The sequence below is a fragment of the Schistocerca piceifrons genome, chromosome 7 (assembly GCF_021461385.2).
Source record: "Schistocerca piceifrons isolate TAMUIC-IGC-003096 chromosome 7, iqSchPice1.1, whole genome shotgun sequence".
Lineage (NCBI taxonomy): Eukaryota > Metazoa > Arthropoda > Insecta > Orthoptera > Acrididae > Schistocerca > Schistocerca piceifrons.
In genome coordinates, this window is record NC_060144.1 from 154,630,729 (window position 1) to 154,653,637 (window position 22,909).

Genomic DNA, 22,909 nt, shown 5'->3' on the forward strand with positions numbered 1-22,909 from the left:
AGTAGAGTCCCTCCCTGTAAGGTGGGGTCAGGCTGTTTCAGTGAACGGAGATTATTTTGAAAAATAGGGTTTTGTGAGAAAAATAGTGAGAAATAATATACAATTCTGAAAAAAAACAAGCCTGTTTTCAGAAAAAGAATGTGTTGCAGTACTTACTGAATGCCCCTCGTACTTGTAGCAATGCTCGTAATACCAATTTAAACCTTTTATAATAGAATTACGATACTGATAGCAAACATTGGCAGTAATTGCGACCACCTGAAGATTTATATCTTCTGCCGACTTTTGCTGATTACAAATACGGTGAAAAATGTTCTTTGTCAGAATTCCACGGAAATAACACAGCATTTCCTTCTATGTACATAAATTAATTTCATTGCACATCTCTGAATCTTTAGTTTCGCAGTTGCAACTAAAGTATCAGTAAGATAATAGAGCAGCGCATCTGACGGACTGGCCGGTTATAAGTACGGGACTCTAGGGGTTTAAATATAGCACTGGCGGCAATGTTAACAACAGGAGGGACCAGTGTGAGAACTGCATTGTGTGGCGGTACTTTCAAACTGAAAATATTTAATTTGTAATAACTCTAAATAAATGGAATTTTATAGACCGATCTTATGGAAAGTGCTCACTTCTTGGGCAGCACTGATAACTTTCTTTGGGCTGTGCACCGTGGGACACCCCTGGGCTAAGCAGTGTACTAATCACACACAATGTAAGGCGACCCTTTTCTTACCTCTGGAAGTCTGTAGACTTCGGGCCACTACGGAATCCTTACCCTCACTCTATATCTGCATCCATATACTTACTCCACAACTCACTATGTTGTGCGTAGCAGAGGGTATCTTCTACCATTACTTGTGTTTTTTTTTTCGTGTTACAGTCGCAAACAGAGTGAGGGAAAAACGACCATCTATATGCTTCCCTAAGAGCCGTAATTCTCTAATCTTATCTTCATGGTCCATACATTAAATGTACGTTGGCGGAAGTAGAATCGAATTGCAGTTAGCATCAAATGGTGGTTCTCTCTAATTTTCTCAACAGTGATCTTCGAAGTGAACGTCACCTTCGCTTCACCGATTCCCATTTGACTTCCAGAAGAAGCTCCGTAATGCCTGCTTGTTGTTCGAACCTACCGGTAACAAATCTAGCAGCCCACCCCTGAATTTCTTCGATGTCTTCCTTTAATCCGACCTGATGCGGATCCCAAACACTCGAACAGTACTCAACAGCGGGTCGCACCAGTCTCCTGTATGCGGTCTCTTTTACAGGTGAACAGCCTTTCCTAAAATTCTCCCAGTAAACCGAAGTCGACCTCTCGCATTTCATACTACAATCCTTGTATGCTCATTCCATTTCATATAGCTTCACAACATTACACCTAGATATTTAGTCGACGTAAGTGTCTCAAGCTAATGCTGTGCTCGAACATTATGGGTTTGTTTTTCCTACACATCTGCATTAACTTTCAGTTTTCTACATGTAAAAGCTAGCTATCATTCTTCACATCAGGTAGAAATTTTGCCACTCAACGACGACACCTTCACATATATCACAGCATCATCGGTAAACAGTTGCTTTCCACGCTGTCCGCCACATCATTTATGTATATAGAAAACAACAGCGATCCTATCATACTTCCATGGGGCGTTCCTGACGAGACACTTGTCTTTGATGAATACTCGCCGTCGTGGACAACGTACTGGGTTCTGTTACTTAAGGGGTCTTTGAGTCACTCACGCACCTGGCAACCTGTACCGTATGCTTGTGTCTAGGTTAATAGTCGGAAGTATGGCACCGTCTCATACGCTTTATGAGAATCTAAGAATATGGAATCCGCAGTTACCCTTGTTCCATGGTTCGCAGGAGCGCATGTGAGAAAAGGGCAAACAGAGTTTGCACAAGCGATGTTTACTAAAACCGTGTTAGTTTGTGGACAGAAGGTTTTCCTTGTCAAAGAAATTTATTATACAAAATTGTTAAGACTTTCGTGGCCACTTGTTGACAAACTGCCTACTGGCTTCTGTCTCGGGTTCTTCGGCCGACGTTCATCTAATGATTTTTCTGACGTTTCGTCAGCACGAGTGGCTGGCATTGTCAAAGCTTCACCCTCCATTGCCGGTGGTGAACTGGAGCCGAGTTCGCGGCCGCAGACGTTATGTACCTGGCGCGCCAACGTCCAAGGGCTTCTCCGCGGTCATTTCCGGTGCGGTTCTCCTCTTGCTACCTGCGACGGTCGTTCGCTGCAGTACGGGAAGCCAGGATCCGCTTACCTTAAGGCTTTCCTCTTTCTTGTTGAAACTGTTCGCGTGTTTTTGTATTTCTAAAGCTTCTCTGAACAAGCGCGTGTGATAGTGCTTCTCTACAGCCAGAACTTCCGTGTCGGCGAATTTTATTACGTGGTCGGTCTCATTCAGTGCGTGCACTGCCACGACCGATTTCTCCACCTGCCCCAACCTGCAATGTCGCTTATGCTCTTTGATCCTGGTGTTAATTGATCGTCCAGTCACTCCGACATAAACTTTTCCGCATGTGCATTGTATACGATATATTCCCGACATTGCAAGTGGGTCTCTTTTCTCCTTCGCCGATCTAAGACACTCTTTGATCTTCCTTGTCGGTTTTAAAATCGTCTTTACGCCATGTTTGCGCAATATACGGCCGATTCTGTCCGTCACTCTGGGAATGTATGGCAGAAAGGCCGTACCCGACATTTCTTTTTCTGGTTCCTTACTTCGGCCGTGGCAGAGCACGCACTGAATGAGACCGACCACGTAATAAAATTCGCCGACACGGAAGTTCTGGCTGTAGAGAAGCACTATCACACGCGCTTGTTCAGAGAAGCTCTAGAAATACAAAAACAAGCGAACAGTTTCAACAAGAAAGAGGAAAGCCTTAAGGTAAACGGATCCTAGCTTCCCATACTGCAGCGAACGACCGTCGCAGGTAGCAAGAGGAGAACCGCACCGGAAATGACCACGGAGAAGCCATCGGACGTTGGCACGCCAGCCAGGTACATATAGTCCGCGGCCGCGAGCTCGAATCCGCACCACCAAGAGTCATTTCGCAAGACAGAGCGTTTCCAAGGACGCTGGTTCTTCAAACACATCATGGGTATAGAGCCAGCCATTTCATGTCGGTCGGCTCCATTTCACCACCGGCAATGGAGGGTGAAGCTTTGACAATGCCAGCCACTCGTGCTGACGAAACGTCAGAAAAATCATTAGATGTACGTCGGCCGAAGAACCCCAGACAGAAGCCAATAGGCAGTTTGTCAAATTTATTATACTCGAACTGAGAATATGTTCAAGATACTGCAGCAAGCCGATGTTAAGAGTATTGGTCTGTGGCTCCGCGGGTCCGTTTAGTAGCCCTTCTTATACACGGGAGTCACCTGTGCTTTTCTCCAGTCGCTCGGAACTTTCTGCTGGGCGAGAGAGTCGCGATAATGTAAGTAAGGAACAAATGCTATAGAACACTCTTTGTAAAACTGAACTGGGATTCCACCAGCACCTGGCGACTTACTAGCTTTCACCTCTTTCAGTTGTTTCACGACACCAGATATGACTATTACTATTTCGTCCTTGCGGGAGTCCTTGCGATGGTCAAACGACGGTATGGTTGTACCATTCTCCCGAGTGAACGATTTCTTAAATGCGAAATTTAAAGCTTCGACTATACTTCTCCAAGTGTCCCAGTCTTAGGTGCGTAAAAATACTGTGTGCACCGTAGCAATAAACAGCCACTGCGAAAATGGTGTTTATTCGTGTGCGTTTTTGTAATCGTGGTTATTATTATGATACAGGAAAAGGGCGGAGAGGCTAATAATAAGTCGACTTCAGTGTTATTGCACCTTCGGGTGAGGGAGCTTCGCTCCGCTCATCAGGAATTAGCCCGTAATCTGAGGTGATATTATATACGCAACCGACTTGAAAGCGCCGGCCAGAGTGGCCGAGCGGTTAAAGGCGCTACGGTCTGGAACCGCACGACCGCTACGGTCGCAGGTTCGAATCCTGCCTCGGGCATGGATGTGTGTGATGTCCTTAGGTTAGTTAGGTTTAAGTAGTTCTAAGTTCTAGGGGACTTATGAACACAGCAGTTGAGTCCCATAGTGCTCAGAGCCAACCGACTTGAAAGCATCCACTGTGCGATGCGATTTGGCTTCACCATTGTGCTTGTTTACCGTAACTTCACCGCGCGTTTCCGATAACGGCCAGGTATAATAATAACGTGGTCGAGCAACGCATGTGCCTTCTATCGGCTCGCTATCACCTTCCGTGTCACTCCATCACCACATTGATTACCTTTTCTATTCTTATACACTGCTAAGCGAAAACATTATGACAACTGTGTAACGTGACGTTGGACGCCGCCTGGCGTCGTTGCGAGCATGTGAGGCTTTAACAAAACTATGTAAGCGGGTTTCAGAGAGAGCATAAGGGAGCAATTGACAGGAATGGGGGAAAGAAATACAGTAGAAGAAGAATGGGTAGCTCTGAGGGATGAAGTAGTGAAGGCAGCAGAGGATCAAGTAGGTAAAAAGACGAGGGCTAGTAGAAATCCTTGGGTAACAGAAGAAATATTGAATTTAATTCATGAAAGGAGAAAATATAAAAATGCAGTAAATGAAGCAGGCAAAAGGGAATACAAACGTCTCAAAAATGAGATCGACAGGAAGTGCAAAATGGCTAAGCAGGGATGGCTAGAGGACAAATGTAAGGATGTAGAGGCTTATCTCACTAGGGGTAAGATAGATACTGCCTACAGGAAAATTAAAGAGTCCTTTGGAGATAAGAGAACGACTTGTATGAATATCAAGAGCTCAGATGGAAACCCAGTTCAAAGCAAAGAAGGGAAAGCAGAAAGGTGGAAGGAGTATATAGAGGGTCTATACAAGGGCGATGTGCTTGAGGACAATATTATGGAAATGGAAGAGGATGTAGATGAAGATGAAATGGGAGATACGATACTGCGTGAAGAGTTTGACAGAGCACTGAAAGACGTGAGTCGAAACAAGGCCCCCGGAGTAGACAACATTCCATTGGAACTAATGACGGCCTTGGGAGAGCCAGTCCTGACAAAACTCTACCATCTGGTAAGCAAGATGTATGAGACAGGCGAAATACCCTCAGACTTCAAGAAGAATATAATAATTCCAATCCCAAAGAAAGCAGGTGTTGACAGATGTGAAAATTACCAAACTATCAGTTTAATAAGTCACAGCTACAAAATACTAACACGAATTCTTTACAGACGAATGGAAAAACTAGTAGAAGCCAACCTCGGGGAAGATCAGTTTGGATTCCGTAGAAACACTGGAACACGTGAGGCAATACTGACCTTACGATTTATCTTAGAACAAAGATTAAGGAAAGGCAAACCTACGTTTCTAGCATTTGTAGACTTAGAGAAAGCTTTTGACAATGTTGACTGGAATACTCTCTTTCAAATTCTAAAGGTGGCAGGGGTAAAATACAGGGAGCGAAAGGCTATTTACAATTTGTACTGAAACCAGATGGCAGTTATAAGAGTCGAGGGACATGAAAGGGAAGCAGTGGTTGGGAAGGGAGTAAGACAGGGTTGTAGCCTCTCCCCGATGTTGTTCAATCTGTATATTGAGCAAGCAGTAAAGGAAACAAAAGAAACATTCGGAGTAGGTATTAAAATCCATGGAGAAGAAATAAAAACTTTGAGGTTCGCCGATGACATTGTAATTCTGTCAGAGACAGCAAAGGACTTGGAAGAGCAGTTGAATGGAATGGACAGTGTCTTGAAAGGAGGATATAAGATGAACATCAACAAAAGCAAAACGAGGATAATGGAATGTAGTCGAATTAAGTCGGGTGATGCTGAGGGAATTAGATAAGGAAATGAAACACTTAAAGTAGTAAAGGAGTTTTGCTATTTGGGGAGCAAAATAACTGATGATGGTCGAAGTAGAGAGGATATAAAATGTAGACTGGCAATGGCAAGGAAAGCTTTTCTGAAGAAGAGAAATTTGTTAACATTGAGTATTGATTTAAGTGTCAGGAAGTCATTTCTCAAATTTTTTGTATGGAGTGTAGCCATGTATGGAAGTGAAACATGGACGATAAATAGTTTGGACAAGAAGAGAATAGAAGCATTAGAAATGTGGTGCTACAGAAGAATGCTGACGATTAGATGGGTAGATCACATAACTAATGAGGAAGTATTGAATAGGATTGGGGAGAAGAGGAGTTTGTGGCACAACTTGACCAGAAGACGGGATCGGTTGGTAGGACATGTTCTGAGGCATCAAGGGATCACCAATCTAGTATTGGAGGGCAGAGTGGAAGGTAAAAAACGTAGAGGGAGACCAAGAGATGAATACACTAAGCAGATTCAGAAGGATGTAGATTGCAGTAGGTACTGGGAGATGAAGAAGCTTGCACAGGATAGAGTAGCATGGAGTGCTGCATCAAACCAGTCTCAGGACTGAAGACCACAACAACAACAACGTGTAAGCGGGGCAAACAGGGGACCGCCCTAGCAGAGATATGGGCTGCAAAAGGGGAATCCATTGAGATAAGCAACTTTGACAACGGGTAGATTATTATTACAGAGAGCCTGTGAACGAGTATCTCGGCAATGGTGACGCTGGTCGAACGTTCACGTGCTACGGTCGTAAGAATCAACTGATAGAGGTAGAAGGACATTGAAACTACGACTAGACCGTGAAGGATGGTACGGAAATAAAAAAGGAATAAAAGTGACATATTGTTAATACTTTCGTCCTTCTTTACCTCCTCTGCATTACTGCAGATGACGTGTCACTGAGCACATTTGTACTGTGCATGCAGTACACGTGAGGTGCCTAGTTGTTTCCACTGCCCTGTGTGGAATACATAAGATCTTGTACACTTCACTAACCTGCTGTCTTCATGATGATGATGTCCCCAGCGCAGAAAACAGCACGCAGGTCGTGGATTCTTTTTCTTGAGGCTGAAATTAACTTCAGAAGGAACTGCTGCTACGAATAAACTATAACTCATTTGGGATGCCACTCGAGTTTTTATTGATATAGACACGAGAAACTATTCTTGATCACAACGTATTGAACATAGCTTTCCACAGTCATTATATCTGGGTAATACAACATGAAATACATCCTGCCACAGACAACAGACAACATGTCTGTCTACTGGAACCGTCAGAACTGGAGAATAAAATTACATGAATCAAATACTACTATTACAGACATGTCTGTACCTAGCGACGGTCGGAACCGTAGTAAATAAAATTGGGTGAAACAAATACTGCTATAACAGACAACATGTCTGTGTACGGGAACGGTCAGAACTGGAGAGCCGGACTGCCCGAGACGCTTCGCGCGCCAAGCCAGCAAGGCGTGACCCGAACGCCACCGAAGTGCATCGGCAGTAATATCGTCAGTCTTTTGTTTTAGTAATACTTTGACTTTAATAATTTTGAAATGACTGATTGATAGCTGGCTGTTGAGAGATGTTTATTTAAAAAAAATGAAGTAACTGGATGACAGGTTTAATTAATAATAGCAACTAAAGTTTAGCGTTTCAGCGCCCTACCGCCAAACACAGCAGCCAATCACAGAGCAGCAGCATCATGCAGGCGGTCTTTCTCACGGGAATGGTACCGAATCTTACGTCTGTCACCGGTACCTCATCCCACATTGCGTCATCTAGATGCTTCTTGCATCTCCACTGCCCTGGGAATAGCTTCCTGGAGCCTAATATGATGGCCGAATAAGCCAGAAATATTACAATGGACGTCCACGAATCTTCACAGAACGTGGAGTTCGGAGGCTTGTCTGGTTCAAAATGGTTCAAATGGCTCTGAGCACTATGGGACTTAACATCTATGGTCATGTCCCCTAGAACTTAGAACTACTTAAACCTAACTAACCTAAGGACATCACACAACACCCAGTCATCACGTGGCAGAGAAAATCCCTGAAGCCGCCGGGAATCGAACCCGGGAACCCGGGCGTGTGTAGCGAAAACGCTACAGCACGACCACGAGCTGCGGACGGGCTTGTCTGCTCTGTAAGGTAGTATAGATAGTGATCCTGACATCTCTACTGGAAGAGCACAATGCTGGTGACGCTCAAGTATTTCGGAGCACACCGCTCATCGTATATTGTTGAACAGTGAGCTTTCAACATTGAGCTCCGCAGCAGACCACTCCTACGTGTTCACATGTTGACGCAACAACATCGTCATGATTACAGTGGAGACGGGGCCATCGGGTTACGACCGCTGACCAATGGAAACGCGTCGGTACTTCGGTGAATCACATTTTTGGAACACTAGGTCGTTGATCGTTTCCACAAACGCCGTCATCGAGTTGAACGGCGGCTCGAAACGTGTAGCGCGCAACAGACGCAGGCTGGTGGAAGCAGTATCATGCTATGGAAGACATTCTCCTGCGCTTGGATGGGACCTGTGGTAGTAATCTAAGACACGCTGACAGCTGAGAACCATCCGCATCCCTTCATGCTTGATGTCTTCCCTGATGGCAGTGTCATCTCTCAACAGAATAACCGCCCGTATCTCGGAGCCAGAGCCGTGCTACAGTGGTTTGATCAGCATTATAGTGAACTCACGTTGGTGTCTCGGCAACAAAATTTGCATGGAAGATCTCTGTTGTGGGTTGGCAGCAGAGCCAACACAGGTTTACTAGAGGAAGCCGAAAGGCACGCGTTTTAGCTCACGCAGGCTGGCGTGAGGTCTGGAACAGGACAAGGAATTTAGACTTCAGAAAAACGGACGTAGCAGGTGGAATACTTAACTTTAATCCATTAATGATGAGCGTCGCTCTTGACGGTACATGATTACAGTATCAATAGTAACTGGTACTGGCGCCTTGCTAGGTCGTAGCAAATGACGTAACTGAAGGCTATGCTAACTATCGTCTTGGCAAATGAGAGCGTATTTTCCCTATGGTCTCGGCAAATGAGAGCGTATTTTGTCAGTGAACCATCGCTAGCAAAGTCGGTTGTACAACTGGGGCGAGTGCTAGGACGTCTCTCGAGACCTGCCGTGTGGCGGCATTCGGTCTGCAATCACTGATAGTGGCAACACGCGGGTCTGACGTATACTAACGGACCGCGGCCGATTTAAAGGCTACCACCTAGCAAGTGTGGTGTCTGGCGGTGACACCACATTCCTCCCCCGCAAATCGGCGCACGGTTGTGGCATAAGGCTTCCGCCCGCCGTGGGGAGGACCCCATGTTGACGTATGCGACAAGGTGGGGAGCCTAACAACAGGCGAGGCTGTGCCACCCGCACCCTGCCATTCGGACCGCGGGGAGCTAGGAAACGCCTGAAAACCTGCTCCAGGGTGCACGCCGACATGCGGTGTATGCGCCCATAGAGAGACAGGAGGGGTCGAAGGGTCGACCTTCATCGGCCCGGGACACCCGACGGGCGAAGACGACATATGGTCCAGAGCGGGCAAGAGTTCCATGTCGGAGGACAACTGGTCACGGGAAGCGATCGGCGGCGCGTGACCCAGGGAGGCGCCCGGCGGTTGCAGCGACGCGTCCACTGCGGGCGTCGCCGGCGGGAGAACAGGCGGCGGCGGCGGCGAGTCGCCATGGGGCAAAATGGAAGGCATCGTCGGTAACACCTGGGGCTGAGGCGAGCCAGTAGATGGGTCCCCAGGGCGCTGACCGGACGGCACCGTCGCTGAAAGCAGATGGGGAGCGGCAGATCCCGTGCGACGACAGAGGCGCAGCTGAGTGAGATGCCGACGCACCTCACCAGAGGCCCCCAAAACCAAATACATAGCGCGGCCGAGGCAGCGAAGAATGCGCCCTGCGAGCCAACGCCGTGAACCTCGATAGTTGCGGTAGTAGACAACGTCGCCTGGGCAAAAAGCAGGGGTCTGCCACTGCACAGGAACCTGATGCGGCGGATGTAGCAAAGACATCAAGGTTCGATGAGGGCGACCGTGGAGCAACTCAGCCGGCGAGCGACCATCTCGGGGCTGAGAGCGACACGAGGACAAAAAGAGCAATAACGCGTCCTCCCGAGAATGCGACTCTTTCAACTTCACCATCTGTGACTTGAAAGTCCTGACCAATCGTCCAGCGGCACCGTTTGACTGTGGCGAAAACGGCGCGGACGTCAGATGTTGAATACCATTGGCCTTGCAGAATGACTGAAATTCTGCGGACATGAATTGTGGGCCATTGTCGGAAACAATAGTCTGTGGAAGACCTTCATTGCAAAAGATAGCAGATAACGCTTCGATGGTGGCAGATGACGTCGTGGAAGACATCTGGACAACAAAAGGAAAATTACTGAATGAATCTACCACAACCAACCATCGAGCATTCCAGAATGGACCAGCAAAATCGATATGTAAGCGTTGCCAAGGGGAAGTGGCTTTTGGCCATGCAAAGAATTTCCGCGGTGGTGCTGATTGTTGTTCGGCACACACCATGCAAGAAGAGCACATATTCATAATCGCGGCATCGATTCCGAACCAAGTACAGTGCTGACGAGCAAGTTGTTTCGTTCTCACTATACCCCAATGTCCTTGGTGGAGAAGTTGTAAGACAGAGGACTGTAACGAACGTGGGACCACGACCCTGGACTGATCAGTATCAGAACGCAACAGCAAAACACCACGTCATACAAAAAGTCTCTCCTTGTGAGCAAAAAATCGGCTAACCAACGGATCCCCGATCCGTGACTTTGACAAGGGCCATTGCATAGCAACAAAACGCAGAACGCTAGCAAGGACAGGGTCGGCAGCTGTGGCTGTAGCTACACGACGAAAATCAATCGGAAACGATTCGACCACGTCATCGGTTTCCGAGTCAATGGACATGCAAGCAAGTTCGAACGAATCGAATGCTCTGTCGTCAGCAACAGGCAAACGGGACAACGCATCGGCGTTTCCGTGCTTAGCAGGGGACCGATACAGGATATCGTAGCGGTACTGCGAGAGGAAAATAGACCAGCGAATGAATTTCTGCGCTGTACGTGGAAGTACAGGCTTGGTCGGATGAAAAAGTGATGTCAGTGGTTTGTGGTCTGTGATGATGGTAAAGTGACGACCATACAAGAAATCATGAAACTTTGTAACACCAAATACGAGAGCCAATGCTTCTTTCTCGATCTGTGAATAATTTCTTTGCGCAGACGAGAGCAATTTGGACGCAAAGGCAATAGGGCGATCGTGCGAACCATCTTTGTGCGCAAGCACAGCACCGATCCTCAACAAAAGAGGCTTCCGGGGATCGAATGGCGTAAGGCAAGTATTGGAAAGCAACGCCGATTTCAACTGGCGAAAGGCGCGTTTGCATTCCGTCGTCCAGACGAACAGAACACCTTTACAGCGTAAGCGATGAAGCGGAGCTGAAATGGAAGAGGCATGTGGCATATATTTGTTATAGTAATTTATTTTTCCTAGCACACTCTGTAGCTGCTTCAAAGTCTGCGGCGAAGGCAAGTCTTGTATGGCACGGAGGTGCTCGGGACTGGGATGTATGCCTTGGGCATTGAGTACATGTCCCAGATAGGGTAAGTCACGAGCAAAAAACACACATTTGTCCTTCTGCAAGCGAAGACCATTTTGTCACAAGACCTGAAATAATGTTCTGAGATTGGCTAAATGTTCTTCTTCTGTCTTTCCGGAGATCACAATATCGTCCAGATAGTTTGCTGCAGTAGGGACCGATGCACAAACAGTTTGTAGATATTGCTGAAACAATGCAGGGGCGGATGCACACCCCAATGGCAGTCATGTGAATCAATACAAACCAAGATGCGTGTTAACCACCAAAATCCGCTGGGATTCTTCGTCCACCGGTATTTGCAAGTACGCATCTGCGAGGTCCAACTTCGAAAAATATTTACCCGGGAACAGTTTGTCAAAAAGATCTTCCGGGAAGGGTAAAGGAAAAGTTGCAGTCACTAGTTGTGGATTCACTGTTGACTTGAAGTCCACACAAAGTCTCAATTTTCCTGAAGGTTTTGGCAAAATTACTAAGGGTGATGCCCAGAGAGAAGCCTGCACACATTCAATTACACCTTGTGATTCCAAATCGTGTAATGTTTTTGCGACCTCATCACGCAATGCGTGGGGAACATTGCACGCTCTGAAAAATTTCGGTTGCGCGTTTACTTTCAGTTCCAAATGTGCTTTATAGTTCTTAATGCAACTGAGGCCCGGTGCAAAAATGTCTGCAAATTCTTCACAGAGACGAGAAACCCTGTCTGAAGGCACAGTCTGGTTCACTGATAGGACCTGATTTACTATAGACAAGTTAAACAATTGAAATAAATCGAAACCAAACAAGTTCACTGCAGAAGAAGAACGAAGGATGTAAAATGACACAAGTTTTGTTTGTCCCTTGTATGTTGCAAGAAGGCTGCACTGTCCTAACACAGGGATCTCTTGACCTAAATAGGTACTTAAAATTTGCGGCATGCAACGGAGGTGTGCCCAGCAGTTTATAAGTGTCTTGATTGGGCAGTGCAACTGCAGCCCCGGTATCAAGCTGGAATGGTATTACTTTGCCGTTAATGTCCAAGTCCAAAAAAAGTCTATTGTCCTGCTGACGACAAGAGCGACTGTCTCGTGAAACGTGAACTGACACTGGTACAAAATCACTTGCGACTTGACGGGAGTTCCTGCGATGTCGACGCACATTATTTGTGGGACAAACACAGTCACTGGTAGAGAGAGTGGTGCTGGGCTGAGTGGCATGAACTACATGAATTTCCATGGGCAAAGTTTTGCGAGCCTGAATATACTTGGGTCGATTCCGATTCTGGCGCAAAGCAAAGGACCTGGAATTGTTTTGAGCTTCTGATCTGAGCTTTTTCTGGCAAACACTATGAACATGTCCTTTTTTATAACAGTAAAAGCAAACAGCTTGGCGTGACGGGCAATTCTCACGCGAATGTCTAGTAGCACACCGCGGGCATGATTTTAGCACTGCATTTGCTTGCCGGCGCGGTACACGTGGCTGAGAGCCTGACGTCAGCGGCGCGTCCTGGTGCGCGGACTGTTTACTGTTCCGTGCAGCTCGCCCGGTGGGCCGGTGAACCTGACACGCGGGTGGCGAAGTTTCAAATGAGTCCTGAGCAAAGTCAAGTGTGTCCAGCCGATCCAATATGTCCATCACTTGTTGAAGGGAGGGATTGACTAGTTTCAAAATCTGTTCCCGTATACGAACATCAGAAACGTTCTATGCAATTGCATCACGTACCATAGTATCTGAATAAGGGAGTCCACATTGACACTCAAAAGCACAATCCCTAGTAAGGCATTGCAAGGTTGCAACCCACTCCCGATTAATCTGACCTGCTGTATGTTTTGTACGAAAGAAGGTATACCGTTTGGCAAATACATTGACTGATTCTTTGAAATATGCATCTAATGCAGACAAAATTTCGTCGTAGGACAGAGTTGCTACGTCGCGTCGGGGAAATAATTTGACTATCACATGGTACGTGGTTACCCCGACGGAAGATAATAAAAAATGCTGCCGCTCGTTACCTTGAATTCTGTAGGCGGCGAGATGGAATCCAAATTGGCGTGACCACTCCGTCCAGCTTTCTAGTGCAGCATCAAAAGGACGAAAAGTAGGTGCAACTGCGTGTTGTGGCTGCATTAGCGGTGGAGCGGCGGCTGCCACATCATGTTGCAGCGCACGTTGACCCTGGATGAGCTGTCCCAGGGCATCCAGTAAGGCCTGCGTCTGCTGATTCTGTAAGCGATAAAATTCGGACAGTACATCTGGAGATGGTGGCGAAGCCATTACACAAGTAAATCAGGGCAGTATAGTTACGAACGCGGTGTTGCCTCGTCGCCAATGTTGTGGGTTGGCAGGAGAGCCAACACAGGTTTACTAGAGGAAGCCCAAAGGCACGCGTTTTAGCTCACACAGGCTGGCGTGAGGTCTGGAACAGGACAAGGAATTTAGACTTTAGAAAAACGGACGTAGCAGGTGGAATACTTAACTTTAATCCATTAATGATGAGCGTCGCTCTTGACGGTACATGATTACAGTATCAATAGTAACTGGTACTGGCGCCTTACTAGGTTGGAGCAAATGACGTAGCTGAAGGCTATGCTAACTATCGTCTCGGCAAATGAGAGCGTATTTTGTCAGTGAACCATCGCTAGCAAAGTCGGTTGTACAACTGGGGCGAGTGCTAGGAAGTCTTTCTAGACCTGTCGTGTGGCGGCGCTCGGTCTGCAATCACTGATAGTGGCGACACGCGGGTCTGACGTATACTAACGGACCGCGGCCGATTTAAAGGCTACCACCTAGCAAGTGTGGTGTCTGGCGGTGACACCACACTCTCTGGGTCGCTATTGGGCGCCGTCATAGCGTACGCATATCGCCAGCCCGTTATTTACGAGAATTACATGGCATGTGCGTAGATATCTAATGCTGCATACCTCCACGAACGTACCAAAAAACTGTTGGACCCTTGATACGCAGAATTAGTGGTGTATTTCGTTCCAAATACGGACAACAAGCTTCACAGGTTCGAATCCTGCCTCGGGCATGGATGTGTGTGATGTCCTTAGGTTAGTTAGGTTTAATTAGTTCTAAGTTCTAGGCGACTGATGACCTCAGAAGTTAAGTTGCATTGTGCTCAGAGCCAACCATTTTGAACGTCAGTGTATAAGCTACAAGATGATTGTCGTGGGAGAAAGAGTCCAATGTACTACGAACCGATAGCAAGTTTTCGCTCCCAGAATTCTCTGCAAAATGGCCACCTTCAAATGTGTGATTAGTATCCTCGCTGAACGCAAAAGATAAATAAAATAAATCTCTAAAATAGTCTTCAGAGGAAAAAGTGTGGTAAATGCAAGATGTCTCCTGTAGATAAGAAAGTGACGCTAGTGAACTTTTTTATACTTCGACCAAGACCTCTCAAAACACAATTTTTAGCAAAAGTAAACAGCAGCAGTGATAGCGGCCCTTTTGTTACTAGTAACTTACTTCAAATAGAACCCACATTCACACCGTTGTTTAAGGATAGGTTGGCGATCCAGTTCCCAGTGACGACGTACACTGAGGTGACAAGAGTCTTGAGTTAACTCCTAATATCGTGTTGGACCCCCTTTGCTTTGAGTATTGACGTGTCATAAACTCAACAAGTCGTTGCAAGTCCCCTGCAGAAATAATGAGCCATCTACCTCCATACCCGTTCATAATTACGAAAATGGTATCGGTGCAGGATTTTTGTAGGAACTGACCTCTCGATGATGTCCCATACATGTTCGATGGCACTCATGTCGGGCTATCTGGGTGACCAAATCATTCGCTCGAATTGTCCGGAATGTTCTTCAAAGCAATCGAAAACAGTTGTGGGCAGGAGACATGGCGCATTGTCGTCCATAAGAATTCCACTTTTGTTTCGGAACGTGAAATCCAAGAATAGCTGAAAATAGTCTGCACAGTTCTGAACATGGGTGTCTTTCAGCAAACGCATAAAAGTTTCAACGGAGAAATGACACAGCCAGTCAGTTGCAAATAATTTTATTTTATTTATTTCTGCATTTATTTTACCTGGCAAGATTAGGGCCTTCAGGCCCTCTCTCACACCTAACCAGGCATACTCAGATTGAACGAGTTACAGTTTCTACAGAACATTAAGGACATATAACGTGTTAAACAGTATTAATGTAAAAGAAAAAAATAGAGATTATAACAGTAGTACAATGATAATATAACAATAAAAAAATAATTATAGCAATCGAGAATAATAATAATAATAATAATAATAATAATAGTAATGACTATGTATATGAAAGTAAACATATTTTTCTTTTATGAATGTCAGTCCTATTGCTAGTTGGGAATTTTCTCGTTATGTTCTTGCAGCTTGTGAGTTATTCTCATCGAGCAGAGACATAAGACGATAGAATGGGGTGAAAGAGATATAGAAGAGGTAGATAGGTTAGAGGAAGAGAAATAGAATAGTAAAATTCGAAGCTGTGATGGAGAGGAGAAAGAAAGAGATGAGAAGGGCACAACAACGGTGGCTATACCGTCCGTAATATGTAAGTTTTGAGTTCCCTCTTGAATGTTGAGTGGTTCTGGATAAGACGCAGATCACAGGGGAGCGCGTTCCATAGTCGTATGGCTGAGATGGAGAATGACACGGAGAAAGATTTTGTGTTATGTAAAGGTACAGCCAAGATGCTAGACGTATCCGATCTGGTATTGCGGTTGTGGAATGATGATAGGTGTTTAATGTGAGAAGATAAGTATTTGGGGCACCAGTGGCTAAGAAATCGATGAAATAAGCACATCGTGTGGAGATCGCGTGCCTTATGTGGGCGTATCCAACCAGCTGGGAGTATGAAGGACTGATATGATCATACAACCGAATATTGCACACGTATCTAACGCAAGCATTCATCATTAGCTCGAGGCATCTCGAATTTTCACTATTTGTGCCGTGCTGAACTACATCACAGTAGTAAAGATTAGGCAAGACTAGTGTTTGGACTAATTTTTGTTTAACATGGGTTGGAAATATTTTTCTAAATTTTTGAATTGCATGTAAGGAGGAGAGCGATTTTCGACAAGCTGTGACTGTTTGTTCTTCCCAGTTTAGGTGTTCATCCAAGATTATTCCAAGGTCTTTTACTGTTTTTTGGTATGGTAGTTGGGTACCATTGAGGAGTATTTGAGGGACTGTTTCGCGAAAGTACCGGCTGATTAATTTTGGATGAGATATAAGTATGACCTGGGATTTCTTGGGGTTTAGTTTCAGACCTAGGTTCTGTGCCCATCGAGAAACAGAGCAAAGATCTGCGTTCATACTCGCTACTGCGTCAGCAATGTTCTTGGGGCTTGCACTTATGGACAGTTGGATATCGTCGGCATATAGTTGGTAGTTGCAGGAGTGAATCACTGAAGAAATATCATTAATGTACAGTGAGAAGAGTAATGCACCAAGGACGGAGCCTTGGGGAACTCCAGAGCGCACGTTTTTCCATGATGACTTTTCCGACCCACAAATGACTTGTTGGCTACTGTTTTTGAGGTAGCTGTCGAACCAGTGTATTGCGCTGTTTGAGAAATTCAGCTGTTTCATTTTAATTAGCAATATATCAAAGTCAACTGTGTCAAAAGCCTTGCTAAAGTCAAGCAGTGTTAGGATGGTAGCTTCACGTCTGTCCATAGCATGTTTAATGTCATCAGTTACTTTGATTAATGCAGTTGCTGTACTATGGTGCTTTCGAAAGCCTGACTGATATTTGTCGTGGATGTTATGAGTTTTGAGGTAATCCGTCAGCTGTTCTTGGACGATGTATTCTAGGGCTTTAGATATTGCAGGTAGTATGCTGATCGGCCTGTAGTCACCTGGCGACTTAGGGTTGTCAGTCTTGGGTATAGGTTGAATTAAACTTTGCTTCCACTCAGTAGGATACGTACTACTGACAAGACACAGGTTGAAGATGTCTGTGATAACTGGAATAATAGTGTCTACGACGTTCTTAATCATGCCAATGCTCACTCCATCATTTCCTACTGCCTCAGAAGAGATTCTCATAATTGCCTTGTGTGCTGTGCCGGTAGTGACATGTTTTAGGAAAAACTTGTCTCCCGAGAGATTGATATCTTGGGGCTGGTAATTTGTCGCTGCGTGGCAGTTTACAGCTGTTGAGAAGAAATCGTTTAATTCTTCTGCAGACGCTTGATAAACAGCGTCAGATCTTCGCTTCCCTATACCGGAACTGCGCAGCTTTTTCCACAGTGCAGCAGGTTTTGATATGTCGCATACAACAGAGCGGGCATGTCTGATTTTGGCATTCCTCACGATTTGCTTGGTTCTGTTTCGGAGTTTCCTATAAGCTTCGTACGCCTCGGGAGTTGGGTTACGCTTGAAGGCCCTATGTGCAGCACCACGTTTATTCATTAACTGGCGTAATGCAGTGGTGAGCCACGGAGCGGGAGCTCTCTTTACCTTGACAGGAGCATGTTTATCATACAGTGCAATAATTTTGCGACATAATTCCCGAATTTTTCCGTCTAAAGTCGGTTTATTGCTTATATCATGCCAAGGGATGTCTGAGCAATCCTTTTGATGAGCGTCATGGTTAACGTTTTTTAAGTTTCTGTAGGTTACCAGGTGAGATTTTTCTTTGGTAGTATGCATTGAGTAATTTAAGAATATCACATCATGAGCAGAGAGTCCCGGAGCGGATGTCTGATTGGCGCGAATTATTTTATCTGGTCGATTTGTTGCTATTATATCTATGAGTGTGTGGCTGTGTGGCGTGTGATGAGTTGGGTCCAGCGGTGTTAAACTCATATCATTGGAGTGGAACAGTCTCCTTAGTTCTTCTGCAGAGGGAGATTTTAACTGTAAGTCGATGTTTGTGTCGCCCATAATGATTATGTGTTCATACTGTGTCAGGAGCGAGGACAGGGCAGACTGAAAGGAGGACATGGCACCGACATTTGGAGGTTCATAGATTACTCCAATTAGCAGTTTCTGATTTGATGTATTTATTTCGAAAACAAGAACTCTGCTTCTCCTTCGCCCTTTGCATCCGATGTGCATAGTACAGTAGGTGTCAGATCAGACCGAACATAGGCAACCACACCACCCCCGCGTCGTGTTTCACGATCTGCCCTTAGGAGAGAGTAACCACTGATTCGGATAGCGTCGGAAGAAATGTTTGGTTTCAACCAAGTTTCAGAGACGAAGATAATATGGAACAGCGATTGGCAGAACAGGTCACAGAACTCGTCAAGTGAGCCGTTAGCGACTGCGCGTTCACGTGGGCCACAAAGAGCCCGCCGCCGGAACCGGTCCGTCCCATTGTGGCCGCCTGTAGGACCGAGCGCGCTCCGTCTACCCGCTGACCGGAAGAGGGACAAAAGCTGGATTTCGCGGGGAAGACATATTTACAGGTGTGTCCAAGGTCGTGACTGACTCAAGCGTCTGTGGGCTAAAGGTGAAAGACAAGCTGGAGGTATCGGAGAAGGGAGTGAAAAGAAAGATGGAAAGTGGCAGTAGTGGTTACGAAAAAGATAATAGTAGTAATAGTGGTAGTGACGAGGATGAAAATAACAGATATAGAAAGGCGGTTGTAAGGAGATTCCTGTTAATGGAGAATGTTAATTCCCGTTTGACTGACAATATGATTATACATGAGCACTTATGATAGACAAATAAAGAAGCAATATTTATGTGAAACAATTGACTGATTTTAAATAGAGTACTTATGGTACTTATAGAAATAACGCAACAATATTTAAGCTAAAAAATGAAAAGAAAGAATAAAAATTAACTTATATTAGACAGAGTACAATATGAGACTTTGTGTCTCGCGAGATTTCGCTCAGTCTTTCAGTTCGAACATGTTCGTCACCGTTTTCCTCCCTCCTTCTGTCTTGACTACGATCCTGCCATCCTGGTTCCATACATTTTGAAGGCCGAACTGTGTGATCGCAGCGTTCAAAATTTTTAGTCTTTCGCGCGTCAGATCTTCCCTCAGGGTAACCCCACTCTTGGCGAGTTTTCTTTTCTGAGCAAACACTTCTCTTTTCCGATATGACACAAATTTAATTATTATGGGCCTGGGTTTCATGGCACCTGGTATCCTGCGCCCAACACGGTGGCTTCTGTCAATATCGGCCACGTCGATCTGCACGCCAAGTTTCTCACGCACGAGGCTAATGGCCAGGTCGTCGGTGTTTTCACGATCGTTTTCAGCTATCCCCAACAAGCGCAAGCTGTTCCTTCGCTGATATTGCTCAATTTCATCGGTGGCCGCAGACAATTTAGCTTCTAGGTCGGCGGCTTTTTTCTCTTGTGCGGCCAGGGACTTTCTAAGAGACTGGATTTCGGTGCTGTTGCGCCCGACAGACTCTTGCAGTTTGTCCATGACCGCGGCCGTCGCCGAGTCCGTGATGGATTGCACTATTACGTCTAGCGTGTCTTCACTGTGCAGTGCCGCACTCACCTGGGACCGGACGAGCTCCCCGATGTCGGGAAGCGGGGCCTCACCTGCCGCCGGAGACCGGGCGCCCGCACTGCCTGCGCCCCTGTAGCCTCGCCTGCTGCCGCTTACTCGTGCTCTTCCCATTTTTCACTCACTTTTTAATACATTGACTTAGGTTTCGACACCTCTAAGGACGTCTTCATCAGAATGAAAATTTAACTACCGTAACGTTACATTGCGAGAAAGCAACAGTCAAAGTTTCGAGCAGACATGCTCAGGCCAAAAATTAAAAGCTAAAAATGCTCCAGCCTTGGTACGTATACGTACGACGACCGTATCCATGAGAACAGTTGGTAAGAGCTGATGTTAGGGTTCGAGCGAGCTCTTACCAACTGAAACCGGAACTCTTCTGACCAGTCGTCTCGGGTCCAACAGATATGGTCACGAGTCCAGGAGAGTGCTGCAGGCAATGTCGTGTTGTTAGCATAAGGCACCCGAGTCGGTCCTTTGTTGCCACACCCCTTTAACACCAGATTTCGCCGCACTGTCCTCACGGATACGATCGTCGTACGTTCCACATTCATTTCTGAATTTATTGCACGCAATGCTGCTTGTCTGTTAGCACTGAGAACTCCACGCAAACGCTGCTGCTCTAGATCGTTGCCGGCCGCTGTGGCCGAGCGGTTCTAGGCGCTCCAGTCCGGAACCGCGCTGCTGCTACGGCCGCAGGTTCGAATCGTGCCTTGGGCATTGGTGTGTGTGATGTCCTTAGGTTAGTTAGTTTTAAGTAGTTCTAAGTCTAGGGGTCATGACCTCAGATGTTCAGACCCATAGTGCTTAGAGGCATTTGAACCATTTTCTTGATCGTTAAGTGAAAGCCGTCGGCCAGTGCGATGACTGTGGAGAGAAGTAATGCCTGAAATTTGGTATTCTTGGCATACTCTGGACACTGTGGATCTCGCAATAATGAATTTCCCAACGATTTTCGAAATGGAACGTCCCAAGCGTCTAACTCCAGCTACCATTCCCGTTGTGCGGCCACAATCACATTGGTAACCGCTTCTCCTGAATCATCTGAGTACAAATGACAACTCCGCCAATGCACTGACCTTTTATACCTGGTTTACGCGATACGACAGCCATCTGTGTATCTACATATCGCTAAGCCACCAGCTTCGTCACCTGGGTGTAAATTTCGTTTATCAGGATTTGGCCAGTCGAGGAAGAACGGGCAATGGAACGAGACAATACCCTGTCTCGTGATGTGGGAGTTCTAATGTCGCTCCATTGGCCACTAGAAAAATTATTAAGTATTCCTGATAAGAACAAAAACAACAAAGAGACAGGCAGCCTCGAAACTTTCCACTGCAAAATCGATTGTAACAACTGTTCCCTACTCTTACCAGGTCCTCCTTTCTTTTTAAATAAATCTGTCCTTTGGTGTTACTTTCGAATATGAAAATTGAAATTGACATTTTTATAAAAAAAAAATATATAGTGCTGTGGATCTTAATTACTGTCTTCTTGGCTCAAAAAGAGTAAATTATTAATTTTGCAGTAATGCGTGGCGTCTCCGGAGTGCAATCGGGCGCACCCAAGGTTGAAGTTCTTCTTAGCAGCCAGCGTAAGAATCAGCTTTCCAAGATTTACGTCGTAATGTAGCTGTGAAAAATTCTTGACGCTGTTATTGAAGAGCAAGTCAGACGGATACGATTCCGAACAACTGTGATAATCTGTGTCGGTAGGGCAAGTTCCACAAATTTTCGCTTTTCACAAAAGAGAATCTGTTCATTCCAAAAGTTCCTGGGCCGGCCGCGGTGGCCGTGCGGTTCTGGCGCTGCAGTCCGGAACCGCGGGACTGCTACGGTCGCAGGTTCGAATCCTGCCCCGGGCATGGGTGTGTGTGATGTCCTTGGGTTAATTAGGTTTAAGTAGTTCTAAGTTCTAGGGGACTTATAAATGTTGAGTCCCATAGTCCTCAGAGCCATTTGAACCATTTTGAACCAAAAGTTCATGTTACTAAACAGGGATCGCATAGAACTACCTAGCATTCAAAGTCGTAAGTCTTCTGCTTGCTTGCTCTTTGCATCGTAATCGCTAGGAGAGGAAAGATGAGCATAATATTCACTTCAGAAATGAGAAAAATTTTACCTTTTAAGGTAACAATTATTATTTCATAAAAACGTTCTTCTCATTGCTCAGCTATTGCAGTATATGTTCAGCTTCTTACAAGACCATATATTGACAAAAATTAATATTTTCTAATATCTCGCAGCAATAGCGGCTGTCGTTTCTTTCTTTAACAATAGAAGTACACCTCCTTCGAAAATACGTACTTCCGTAGTCAGGTCTACTATCAGGAAAAAAAACTCATTAGTAAAGTCACGGAATACACAAGTCTCTTAAAAGTCACGGAACGCTAACAAGCCAACGATGTTATTTACAATGCTGCGGTCTCCCAGGCGAAAGCGATAGTTCAGATTATTTATACCTGAGAGTTTTTCATTGTTACTGTGTTATCATGTTCTACTAATCAATTAAACAGTAGTCTATCTGTACCAAACAGAACCCTTTACAGTATTTTAGTGGTAAATAAACAGATTATTGTACTGGAACACGTCCTTCGAGCAGTCGCAGCACTCAGTATTTAGATTTATGTCACAGTTTGCATTACACATTATGAAATGATGCTATGGAGTATGTAACACAGTTAATTACGATCAGATGTCTAAGATCTATAACGTCTTGCGATGGATAAGCTGTGTCCTGTGGTTGATTTTGTGAGAACGTCGCCTCAGTGTCGATTGCTGACGCACTTCTATGAGAGATGAATCAGCACGAATCCTATTTAGTTGATAGTTTATGCGTACTATGCTAAGTCACCGTGATGCTCCTGCAGACGGCAGGACGTTTCTGATTGGCTATAACGAGGCCTCATAAAAGCCGCCGCTCCAAGTGTGCGGCG

General features: G+C 45.7%; 1 protein-coding gene across 1 annotated transcript in view; it reads left to right on the top strand.

Annotated features, from left to right (window-relative positions):
* The window catches only part of LOC124805101 (probable cytochrome P450 6a13), a 147,582-nt gene that overhangs the window by 3,143 nt on the left and 121,530 nt on the right, over positions 1-22,909 (top strand). The window lies entirely within an intron of this gene.